The following is a 12,044-nucleotide window of genomic DNA, read 5'->3' as shown; positions in this document are numbered from 1 at the left end:
TTATAGGCTTTGAGCGCAGATGACGTTTGTAGCCATGGTGCAAAGATCTTCCCTTCCATTAAGGGGTGAGCGTCCAGACGATCCAATGCAGTACGCAGCGTATGTCCTGCAGTTGCAAAAACAGGGCAATCACAAAGGAGGTGCTCAATCGTTTCATCAACGCCACATTGTTCACAAGCAGGACTGTCAGCCATCTCGATCAGGAAAGCGTCGTCACAACTGTCACTATGCTTATATAGTGTTTCTAAAGCTGCTGGCGAGCGGCAAGAGTCTTCGCTCGGAGCCCATGAACGGGCTGGAGAACTTTTGATTTGTCGACAGTGTCTCTTAATAAGCATACCGGATTTTATTGAACTGTAAACATTTACCACACCTGCCACGGGAGAGGCCGTCTTATTTTCCATTTCAAAGTCTTAGCAGGAGAAGCGTGCCAAGCTATGAATAACTTTAATCATAGAATTATAATTTGTTATTTCTTCAAGTTATTCCAAAGATATATTTTCAAATTATCTATGCAAATTGCAAAAAAAAAATTTGTGTCAACGTAAACCATGTCTATTTTGATAGAAACTGCCACCATGCAGACAGTACAGTATAATAATCGGTTATCCTCTATGTAAAAAAAAACGAAATTTTGTGACAGTATTATTCATAGGTTTTTTTTACAGGGCAATATCAGGAGAGTGAGCTTGAAAGGTTTTAGTGTTCATTTCTCTCAGCTTCACACTCAGCCGCGACGGCCGCGTCTGGATGGGAACGGAACTGGTTTGGTCTGTGGGTTGGAACGGGCTAAAGCGACTCTACTATGGGAGGCGCGTAGTGGAGGACTGCGGGAATTTTGACCAACTGAGGTCTCTTAACGTGCACTGACATCGAACGGCGCACCGGGCGCCTTCCGCTTTGCCTCTAAAGAAAAGCGGTGGCCAAGGCCAGGAGTTTATCCTGCATCCTTAGGCACAGTAGTCGATTGCTGTAACCACTGCGCCATCCCGATGAAGTGGAAGCGGTACTGTCTAGACGCCGACAGTGCACGGTTCAATGCAGTGCACAATAATTAAGAAAAACGGGGTGATCGAAATTTCCAGCACCTCCACAAACGCCTCTCATAGCCTGAGTTTATACGATCGTTTTTTTATTCATTACATAAATTCTAGGGTTTGTTATTCCATCTTATGTTGATACTTGCTGACTATTCAGTTAATGCGCGTTTCATATTTAGTTTCTTTTTTTGTTCAGCTCCTCATGTTAAATATTCCTTCTTTGTATCTTCACGCTTGCTTTCTTCCCACCCCCTATGCAATACTTTCATGACGAGTGCCTCTAGGGGTTTGTTCAAATAAAAAGAAAACGAAGCGAGGGGACTCAGGCTATGAGAAGCGTCAGTGAGGGGGTCGGTGCGAAGTTAGCGTTATTGTAACCTCTCTACCGTCTCGTATCGCACTTTTAACGTTCTTGTTTCGGTTCCATCAATCAGGTGATAGAAAAATGCTCGGAATATAACCAGCCCTTATACATAGCATTCATTGATTACGAAAAAGCATTTCACTCAGTTGAAACCTCGGCGGTGATGCAGGCATTGCGAAATCAGGGGGTAGACGAGCCGTACGTGAAAGTGCTGGAAGATATATACAGTGGCTGCACAGCAACCATAGTTCTGCATAAAGAAAGTAACAAAATTCCCATAAAGAAAGGTGTTCGGCAAGGAGACACAATCTCCCCAGTACTATTCACAGCTTGCTTAGAGGAAGTATTCAGAGACTTGGAATGGGAGCAGTTAGAGATAAGGGTAGATTTAGAATACCTCAGTAATCAGCGATTTGCTGATGACATTGCCTTGCTAAGCAACTCGGGAGATGAACTACAAATAATGATTGATAACCTAGACAGGAAAAGTAGAAAGGTAGGCTTGAAAATGAATATGCAGAAGACTAGGGTAATGTTCAACAGCCTCGGGAAAAAACAGCAGTTTACATTAAGTAGCGAAGTACTGGAAGTAGTAGGCGAATATATCTACTTAAGCGCAGATCCGGACCATGAAAAGGAAATAACAAGAAGAATAAGATTGGAATGGAGCGCATTTGGCAAGCACTCGCAGATTATGTCTAGTAGCTTACCGGTATCGCTAAAGAGGAAAGTATATAACAGTTGCATCTTACCTGTACTCACCTATGGCGCTGAAACGTGGAGGCTAACCAAGAGAGTTCTACTTAAGTTGAGGACAACCCAGAGGGCTATGGAACGAAAAATGGTAGGAGTAACATTAAGAGATAGGAAGCGTGCAGAGTGGGTCAGAGAAATAACTCAAGTTACCGACATTCTAGTGGAAATTAAGAAGAAGAAATGGACATGGGCAGGACATGTAGTGCGAAGAGAGGATAACCGATGGTCGCTTAGGGTAACAAACTGGATTCCAAGGGAAGGAAAGCGTAGCAGGGGGCGGCAGAAAGTTAGGTGGGCGGATGAGATTAAGAAGTTCGCAGGGTTCAAGTGGATGCAGCTAGCACAGAACCGGGCTAAGTGGAGAAATATGGGAGAGGCCTTCGCTCTGCAGTGGGTATAGTCAGGCTGGTGATGATGATGATAATGATGATGATGATGATTCGGCGCCTCATCACCTCTCATCGCCGCTGTTACCTGCGAAAGCGCTAGGTGCAAATTATAGTATAAGGACAATAGACGTCTGCTTGCCCTACCCTGGTTTGTGCAGCTGGTAACCATCGTAACTACCATTGCATAGTTACACAATTGCAGGAAATGCAGTTCGCCAGCACAACAGATATTGTACAGGCTCCATTATCCTTGCACCAACTTTGACCAGTGTTAGCCATCAAGTGCTTTCGCGGCTGCCGCTTCGATCTTGTCTCGGTTCCATGCTTGATAAGCTACTCGGCAGCGGGCTGGTCTGGTTTCTATTTGTTTGATGTCCTCGGCTGCCTGTCTGGCACAGCTCCGTCCTCTGTCAATAGAGAGAATTGATTCCTCTACGCCACGCCTTTCTTGTCACGCCGCCTAGTAGATTCGGTCGACACTACGCCCGTAGTGACGGCTGAGCTCGTCCAAAGGAAGTATGTGCTGGCGCATTTACCTAGTTTAAACGAAGCAGCGGCGCAAATGAAGCTTCGTGAAGACAACAATGCTCACCGCACAGATGGGGAGTGTTTTCCAGTTCGATTGGGTGAAATCGATAATGTTTGTTGCACAGTGGTAGTGTTATAGTTTCAATCGTGGCACGATCGGCTGGAGCAATAGCATACTGCTCTCATGCCTGAGGCAGTGATGCTAATCTGTTCGTTCTGAACAGGGTTTTAACCCACCCCTGGCAATATTCTTTTAATTATAGCAATTTCGTTACAAACGAGATTGCGTGGTACGTGCTTTTTCTCTGCAGTAGATTTTTTCTGTTGCGTTAGCAACCGCCGTTGTTTGTACATTGGCAAATAACAATGAATAACCAAACGTGAGCAGTAAAGCTAACACTATTATGTTATAGTGCTAAATTGCCCGTACCTAACACTCGTCGGAATTTACTTGCAGTTTTCTGCTGCTCTAAGCAGAACTAGCTGTTACCGCAGCTAGATAGCGTTCGAATTTACTAACTGCAATTTCAATGAAAGGTTTTCCAAACACTCAACTTTTATTCACTTTTTTCTATGCAATAGTGGGCAAAACGATAATTGACTCACCATGCGAGTTTACTTAAGCGAATACTTTATAACAGAATTGTTTTGTCGCTCTTTTAGGATTTAGCTCAGGCACTGAGCAATCACTATCACATCGTATACAAGCACTTTGTTCACGCGACTGATGAAAACAAGTTATATATATAACAGTGCTTATTCATTTTTGTTTTACTTTTTGGGAAGGCTTAAGTAAGCGTTCGGGTGAGTTGATATGAATAAAGCAGCGATACCTAGGGCGGTTTCTAACGCCTCACATGCCCTCTGCACGTCTATGAGGTCATAGCCGCCTCTTGAAGTCCTAAAACGAGGCTAGAAGAGAGAAATTTCAATTGTAGATTTTTTTCTGCTTTTGGCTCAATCCACGTGGCTACTCATGCCAGTAATGTACGTTGAACAATTGCAAAGGGCGAAAACAAAAGTAAATTTGGTGTCTCTAATAAAGGATTTACGAAAGTAAGTCTGGCAACCATGAGCGGCACGCTGATCTCGCGGATCCGGCTGGCAGCCATATTTTGATTGCTCCATCCGTTCGTTTTGGTCCGCTTCGTGTCCGTCCGTAGGCGCCCGCCGTTCTGTCCGCGCTTTTCACGTTGTAACCTAGTGTGCTGTGCTTGGACCTCCCTTCTGTCCCTGGCGGTGTCTGTTAGTGACGTCAAGAAGCGTATTTTGACAGCCGAGGCGAAGCGGGGCCAACCGGCCGCGCTGCCGAGCGCAGTTACAAACTGCTCTACGAGTCGTGCATGGGCCCCTCGTCGATCCGCGCAGCGTCATCCCTATCCAGGTACAGTATCCAAAGTTTTGTAATGTGCACATTTTGTTTTTGTCTGCGTGCCTTTGCTATTTACTTGAAGGACTATGAAAGACGATCGCGAGTTTGTTTGCTTGGTTTACGCATCATTGTGGCTTATCCCACTGGTAGATACTTGTTGGTGAAATGTGCGAGGATGTAATTTATTTTGAGATGAAAGAATCGTTCGAAATTTGACTTAAGTTGGAATCGCACTTAGCACTTTCCTGCCTATGCCGTCGACGCAGTAGTCGGCACGGTCTCGGAAATAATCGGGGGTTGCATAAAAAAAAATTTGTCATGGTTTTTTCTCCTTCCAGTGAATGGAGATTGATTGGTGTGCAAAAGGCGATGATGAGTTAATAAAATATTTGATTTAATTGATCAATTGATAAAATAAAGCAACGAAAAAAAGAAAAAAAATGGACATTGACAGTTTGTAGGTGTCAAAATGCTCAGGATCAAAAACCAGTGCTTGGTGATGCTAATGAAGGAAATTTAGAATGTGTAATTGATTAATTGAAAGAATTGAAAAATGTGTTCAATGGTGTCAAATTGCTCAGAATGAAAAGGCGACTTTTGTTGACCCTGAGTATTGGTGTATAATAATATAAAACAATAAATAAAATAAAGAAACAAATAATACAAATATAAACTAAATAAAAGCTAAAAATTTAAAACGTGAACAAAGAAAACATCATGTGTGTGTGTGAGAGAGAGAGACGCTTCCACGTCATACCCATAACGACGGAGCTTAAGTGTCCCCCTAATTTTTTATAACAGTATTATATAATATAGATGTGACTTTATGAACACAGCCAGTTGCACCAAGCACAGACACTTCGCAGTAATGTGAGTTGACGTTTCAAATTTCTTTTCGTTTTAGCCGAGTTCCTCAGCCTCCGAGTTCCACGCAGTTTCCCATGACAGCGCTTTCATATGAGGTTAAGGCTTCAAATGTCTACTATCTGAAAGAGGGAATAAAGGCGTATTTAAACAATCAACTGAATTTCGGGTGGCTGTCAATTAGCGAACCATCGGGTGACTCGACAAAACACACAACACTGAAGCACACGCTTCGTTATTTTATCGGCCGCGCTGGCAGGTATGAAGGCACAGAATGCAAACCTGAGCTGCGCGCTCTGTGCGCGGACCGGACTTCGCATGCATTATTATGTGATAACATCTTCCGAAATGGGCTGAACGTGAGCATATTACAGTACACTAGTAGGATGTCATCTTTTCCTGCTTTACTAGACGACGTGGGTTTAGCAGCCGCTTTTGCAGCGAGAAACACGCACCTCGGACGCACTAGACAGCCGTATTGCTCTCTGCACCAAGCACTACCATTTCGTACGACTGTGAAAAGTAGTTTTGGTAATCATGCCCTTGTCTTAAATCAAATACACAATGGTAAATGGAACCTACATACAAAAGGTTTCAAAGAACGTATTTGAACTATAGCGTTCGTTATACATGCATTGCACCTTTTCCGTTGTCCTCCATCGAAGCATAAGCTTATGATTCAAGTTAACAAGGCTTCATTGCACGCGAAACAACCTTGCTGTTTTAGGTGATAGCACGTTCTGTGAGCTAGCTCCCAGTCAGAGAGACGTGCAGTAATGCTTTACATGATGAAAGTTACACTTGTAAAGCCGATTAGGATTGCAAACGAGCGATCGCATACACGCGTCTACAACGGTGCGCTTGCTGCATAAGGGTACGCAACAACATGCTGGCATCATTCCGAATAGAGATTGGTGCTAGCAGCGACTGCTGTGATGTTAAAAAATGAAGCAATCGCTTGTAATCATTCCAATGCACCTTGCGGTGCAAGCGCGGTTTCCACGAAGGCGCGCGTTGACATCGTACTCGATGGGAGGCGCGGGCGGATTTAACAAAACATGTCCGACGCGCACAGTTTCTGTCTCTTTCACTAGATGGCGCTAACCTTTGTAAAGCCTCTATTATTTCGAATTGAGTCTTAGAAGGGGGCTTCGAAAAAAACTACAACTTTCTGTCTCATAACTGGATTTCGAAAAATATTCTACATTACTTTTCTATGACTTCTCACATAATTTTGCCCTTTTTCTGATAAAAAATATGGGCAAGCTTCCTCGCTGAAAAACATCTTCGCATTTTGGGCCCGGAGCGCTTCGCTAATTTTGATGTCTTGCTATAAAACCTTAAACGAATGCGAAAAAACAAACTTCTTCCTGAAACCTTTGCAACACTGAAGCTGCCTCGGCAGGCAAAGCAAACTATCTCTAGCCCTCTTGGTTAAGCTGATTTTGCACCTTTAATGATAATCACCAATAACACGAATATTATCGTAATCACCAAATTTTTCGCCATAACGCGTGCCCTTACGTAGCGATTAGGTTTGGCTAGCAACTTAAACTTCCTTACACGCCTCAAGGTATGAGGGACGGCATAGTTAAGGTTCCGGAAATTCCAAGCACCTGAGGTTTTTATTGTCCGGCATCCTCGCACAGAATACGGGTGACTTGCCTTTTGCTGCATTACAAGGGTGGCTGCCGCGGCATGGATTTGGTGTGTTGTCTTGGTGTTCAGCAGTTATTGTCAAATCAACTGAGATTGTCCCACAGATTGTAGTTCATGAATGCTACTACCCCATTCCTATCCCGCATGAAGAGAATCGTATTCCATAGTGGAAAGGAATAGTCTCAATATATGTTTAACTGACTCGAGAGACAGGAAAAATTGCAACACTACAGATACACAGGATATTTTTGTTATATTAAGTGCTACTAAGTGGGCATTTCCTTCGTGGGAGCAGGATGTAGGGATCGCACAAACGGTAACCACTTTATAAATATGAACACATTCTTTAAGAAACGGAAGAGCTGGAAGTAGATACTGAAAGCCCTAACGGGAGACTAAAATGAAATTGCCCTCATATTTTGTTCTAACGCTGGCACTATGCAGGATGTAAATGTATACGGAAAGATGTGATGCTGTGACCGCAGGATGGTAAAAGTCTCGTGATAATCAAGATCTCGCTAGAGATTCCTAGAGAAAACTTTAACTGAGGATTGATTCAGTGATTGACACACGTTTATTGACAGCCTTGAGTCATGCACTTTTGCTTCTGTCATCTGTACGGGCATCAGGCCCCACCACAGTCATGGCGGCCGAAGCAGGTGCTAGTTTGTTTGTCTTTGACATCTGCCGCAAAGCTTGGCTCTGGGGCCTAAGTCAACAAACTCTCCGAGCTTTGCTCAAAGCATAGCGACGGCCGCGTTGTCGAGAGAGGGACCCAATTGATGTAGATGGGCGGGAGAATGGCAATTAGAATTACGGCTAGAGTCCTGACTCGAATGGCAGAATACTCTTGACAGTCCCATATTATATGGGCAGCGGTCGCTGGACTTTGGCAATGACAGCACATCCCCTCGTTGGAATCGTTGTGGAATATTTTTTTCTCTCAATTACGGGGCTAAAAGAGTGTTAGTTGTAAGGCGGCGAAATAATGTTTGCGTGGCCCTCGATAGCGCTTCCGGCATAGGGGGAATGGGGCGCGCCTCTTCCTCCGTTCCTCTCCTCCACTGCGGAGGTGCTCAAGGGCCTTGCGCCGTCCCTTCCTCGCGATTGCTTTGAAGGCGAGCGTTCCAACGGGCAGGGTTTGGTACCCGAAATGATGGAAAGTGCGCACGTTGCGGTTGATACTTTGCGTGCTGCTGCTCGCGTCTCGCTGTTGGCCCACTCGTTGCCTTTAATGCCTGCGTGTGCAGGCACCCAAGAATTTGTCCCTCTACTTTTAGCTTGAGATTGAGGTCGTCAAATGTCGCTAATAAATCACCGATCATTTTAGGGTACGTTTACGGACTCGAGGTCACTCGTCTGCACACTTCATACGCGCGAGATGAGTCCGTGAAGAGATAGAGTCTGTGTTTGGAGAAATATTTTGGAAAGTTTTGTAGGACCCACTACGCAGCTTTTGAAAGCTGCAAGCTCTACTTTCACAGTGTCGACTTCATCGACGATGTGCAGTCGGGATGTATTCACCACACGATGAGTGACATCGACCCACGCAACCATCCGATATACCTGGGAACACCAGTGTCGCAGTTATTGGCATTGGTTGTGGCAAATATTGTTTCTGCCATATCAGGATATATTATTGTGGTAGTAGCGATTGGTTTTTTTCACTACTCTGTGGCTACGCGCATTAATGAAACGCTTGCCTCGCTCCGAGTTGCCACAGCGAGGAGCCATATTTCGTGGCAATGGCCTGCCATCGGTCAGCGAAATTGCCGGGGCCCAAGGCAGATACACATATTGATTTGGAGGGCAAATTTCTTTGTTTGGCGCAATATGAAGTTTGTCTAAGATGTTAAGAAGTGCTTGGAACAGGCCTAGTTGGAACATCTTCTCATGAATGCTGCGCTGCTTAGTTGGACACGGACAAAGGATTGGACAGACGCTGGGGTTAAGCACAATCTACCAACTGAAGTTTTGTTCCTTAGAATAGGAAAAAGAAAACTCAAGCCCGCGAAGTAATCTGAAGATCGTGAATGCACATAAATCATAACAGTGCATTGTATCAGCAATAACAAATAAGGAATCAAACCATGAAAATGAAAATATAAAAACCTTATCTAAGCCCGGGAAGAAATCGACCGGTGAGATCTTACATTTTGGTGGAAAAATGTCACTGCTGGCTTTTTACTGATAAAAGCAGTTTTAGTTCAGAAGTCACATAACCCATTTTTAAAATAGGGAATTGCAACAAAACTGTACACATCTGTTATTTCTACGTCATCTTTTGCAGATCGCCAAGGTGGGCGCTAGCAACATTTGGGCTGCCTTCAGATTTTCGGGTGAAGATCTTGCCATTTCGATACCACGCAATTTCCTGCCAAGTGCCTTCTTTTTGGCATTAGCAGCCCCGAACAAACGCTTTATTAATTGCTCATTAATGTAAGTCGAAGTGCTGGGCTGCACTTCTATATAGATGTCCTCGGCTGAACGTCGTTGTTTTCTAGCTTTATTCCAAAAATTACAAGAGTTAAACGCTGCTGAGCCAAATATTGAGCGAAAGCATTAGCTGTGGGTGACCGAGCGTTCTTTTTCTTTTTCTCCTTCCTCAGTCCACATATAAAGCCCCGCTTTAACGAAGCCGTATGAACGTGCCTTAGTGACCTATAGGGGTAACGTGAATGCCAGGGTCCTAGAAGGCTGATTCAGACATAACCGACCAATATGAAATGCGAGACCAAGTTGGCAGTTCCTGCCAACTGAGCCGCGGCTCCAACCGCGCCACGCTGACTGCTTGAATTGGGAGCTCATCTCTCGCTTTTGTGCCACGTGGGGTGTGATGTCATAACGTCACATGAGTAAGACGTGGCTACCACTGCGCGACGCCGACCGCTTTAGTTGGTAGCTCAGCTCTCACTCTAGTGTCACGTGAAGTGTGACGTCACAGCGTCAGGTTGGTAAGACGTAAGTGGCTACCGCCGCGCTATGCTGAAGGCTCGAAACCTAGAGTAGTATTGCTTTCGCAATAAAAAGAGTGGCACTTGTTCTGTGTTTGAACTGTACCACAATATTACGGCTTTAGGCGTTCGGCCTGCAGTCCTAACCTAGTGGCAAGCATCAGCACCGTCATCTTCAAAGGGTATATCAGTTCCGCTGCAAGTTTTCTTGTTATTTCTTTAGGGTAGAGGATGAGGTTAAGAAGTTCGTAAGGGTGACGTGGATGATGCTAGCAGAAAACCGCGTTGATTGGAGGAATATGGGAGAGGCCTTCGATCTGCAGCGGGTCTAGTCCGGCTGAACAAGGAAACGATTGTGAGGGATTTTTTGAAAGCAAGAGCTTAGGGAAATTTGAGCTAAGTTGTAACCCATATTTAGCGTGTTGTGGGCATGTTGCGGCGCACAGCGTGTTACGGGCGCACAGCGGTCATGTCGACAATTGGCGCGCGGTAACCCCTACTCTAGCAGCAGAGGCTTTCTCTAAACGCAATAGCCTCAACTGCATGGCGCGAAAGTAACAGAAAACGATAAACGACAAGGCCTATTACACCTGACACCTCTTCGTTGACTGGGCACGGTGGCACTGCTAGCATACGGCACGCTGACAACCCGTTTGCATTCATTGTGCAGCTGTCCTTTGGCCTGCTGCTTCATACCGGCGATGGAGACACAGCGCAAGCCCGGGTGACCGGGACTGCGCAGGTATTCTACGCCAGCACAAGCCAAGTGCTGGATCTGCCACCGCTTACATCGTGGAAACCTCACCATCACCACCGGACGACAACAAGCTCGGAACTCTTGGCACGTGGTCTACCATCAACGCCACCGCTCTCCGCAGCTATATACAGCCTACCGTGGGCGTACTCTGCCACTGGGCACGGTGGCACTGCTAGCTTGCGGCACGCTGACAACCCGTTTGCATTCATTGTGCAGGTAAGGAAAGATTTCGGATATTGCATCCGCTCAAGTGACCCTTTTCTGGTAGTGCTGCCGTGCCCATCTCTTTTTTTAGAGGTTGTTGATGTCGCCCTTGCCTTGAAAAAATTGTTGCTGCTGAGTGGAGATGTTGAAACTAACCCTGGCCCCGACCTAAACCAAATTGCTAAACAACTGAAGGACATTGCAGCTGACATAAAAGATATAAAATAGAAACGTTTGACCGACATAGAAACCAAACTAGACAAAATTGCTGCCCTTGAAAGTAAAGTTGAGGCTTGCCAGCAACAAATGACTGACATGAATCAAGTCATAGAAGCACTTGAACAGAAAATTGACGATTCAGAAAATCGCAGTAGGCGGTCTAACCTAATCATTTATGGTCTTCCAGAAAATGACGAAGAAACAAGCGAGTCGCTCGAAGAAACTGTTAATAATGATATTATTGTTGACACATTAGACCTCGAAAAAGTGGCAATAGAAAGAATACATAGGCTAGGGAAGCCCGCGACAGGTAAGGTTAGGCCAGTAATAATGAAATTATTGGACTACAGACAAAAAGTAGCAATATTAGGAAGAGGATACAAACTTAAAGGAACCGACTACTCAGTTGAGGAAGATTTCTCCAAAAGAGTGCGAGATATACGGAAGAAACTTTGGGACAGTGCGAAACCGAACCGCGACAGAAAAGAAAAGGTATCACTTTCCTACGACAAATTATACACTAACAAACGCGCATATATTTGGGACGAAGAGAAGAACGACAAAGTGCCGATGCAAAAAAACGACGCAGAAAGCACAACAATCCGTCGAACAACCCGCCGAGCAGCACAATCAAAAGACTAACCTTGATGAACATAAACGCCCGCAGTGTTCTAAATAAAACCGTGGAATTGGAAAACCTACTAGTTGACTATAACCCAGATATAGTGGCCATCACGGAAACATGGTTATCACCTGCTGTATTTGATCACGAAATTGCCCCACCAAACTACGCAATCATTCGGGAAGACCGGCCTTCACGGGGTGGCGGTGTAGCGTTACTGATAAAAAAATGCCTTCCCTTTGTCCTTCTTCCCGATGTGGCTAACGCTGAAGCCGTTTTCTGTAAAATATTATGCGACGGGATGACCATTGTTACC

General features: G+C 44.9%; 1 pseudogene; it reads left to right on the top strand.

The window, feature by feature from the left end:
- The first annotated feature begins 7,011 nt into the window (after nt 1–7,011).
- LOC146181040 (uncharacterized) lies at nt 7,012–11,763 on the top strand (annotated as a pseudogene).
- The last annotated feature ends 281 nt before the right edge of the window (nt 11,764–12,044 follow it).

This window comes from Amblyomma maculatum, chromosome 8 (genome assembly GCF_055883805.1).
Source record: "Amblyomma maculatum isolate TAMU_Amacu chromosome 8, ASM5588380v1, whole genome shotgun sequence".
Taxonomy (NCBI): domain Eukaryota; kingdom Metazoa; phylum Arthropoda; class Arachnida; order Ixodida; family Ixodidae; genus Amblyomma; species Amblyomma maculatum.
Note: the sequence above shows the minus strand (reverse complement) of the source record. Positions and strands in the feature narration are given on the sequence as shown.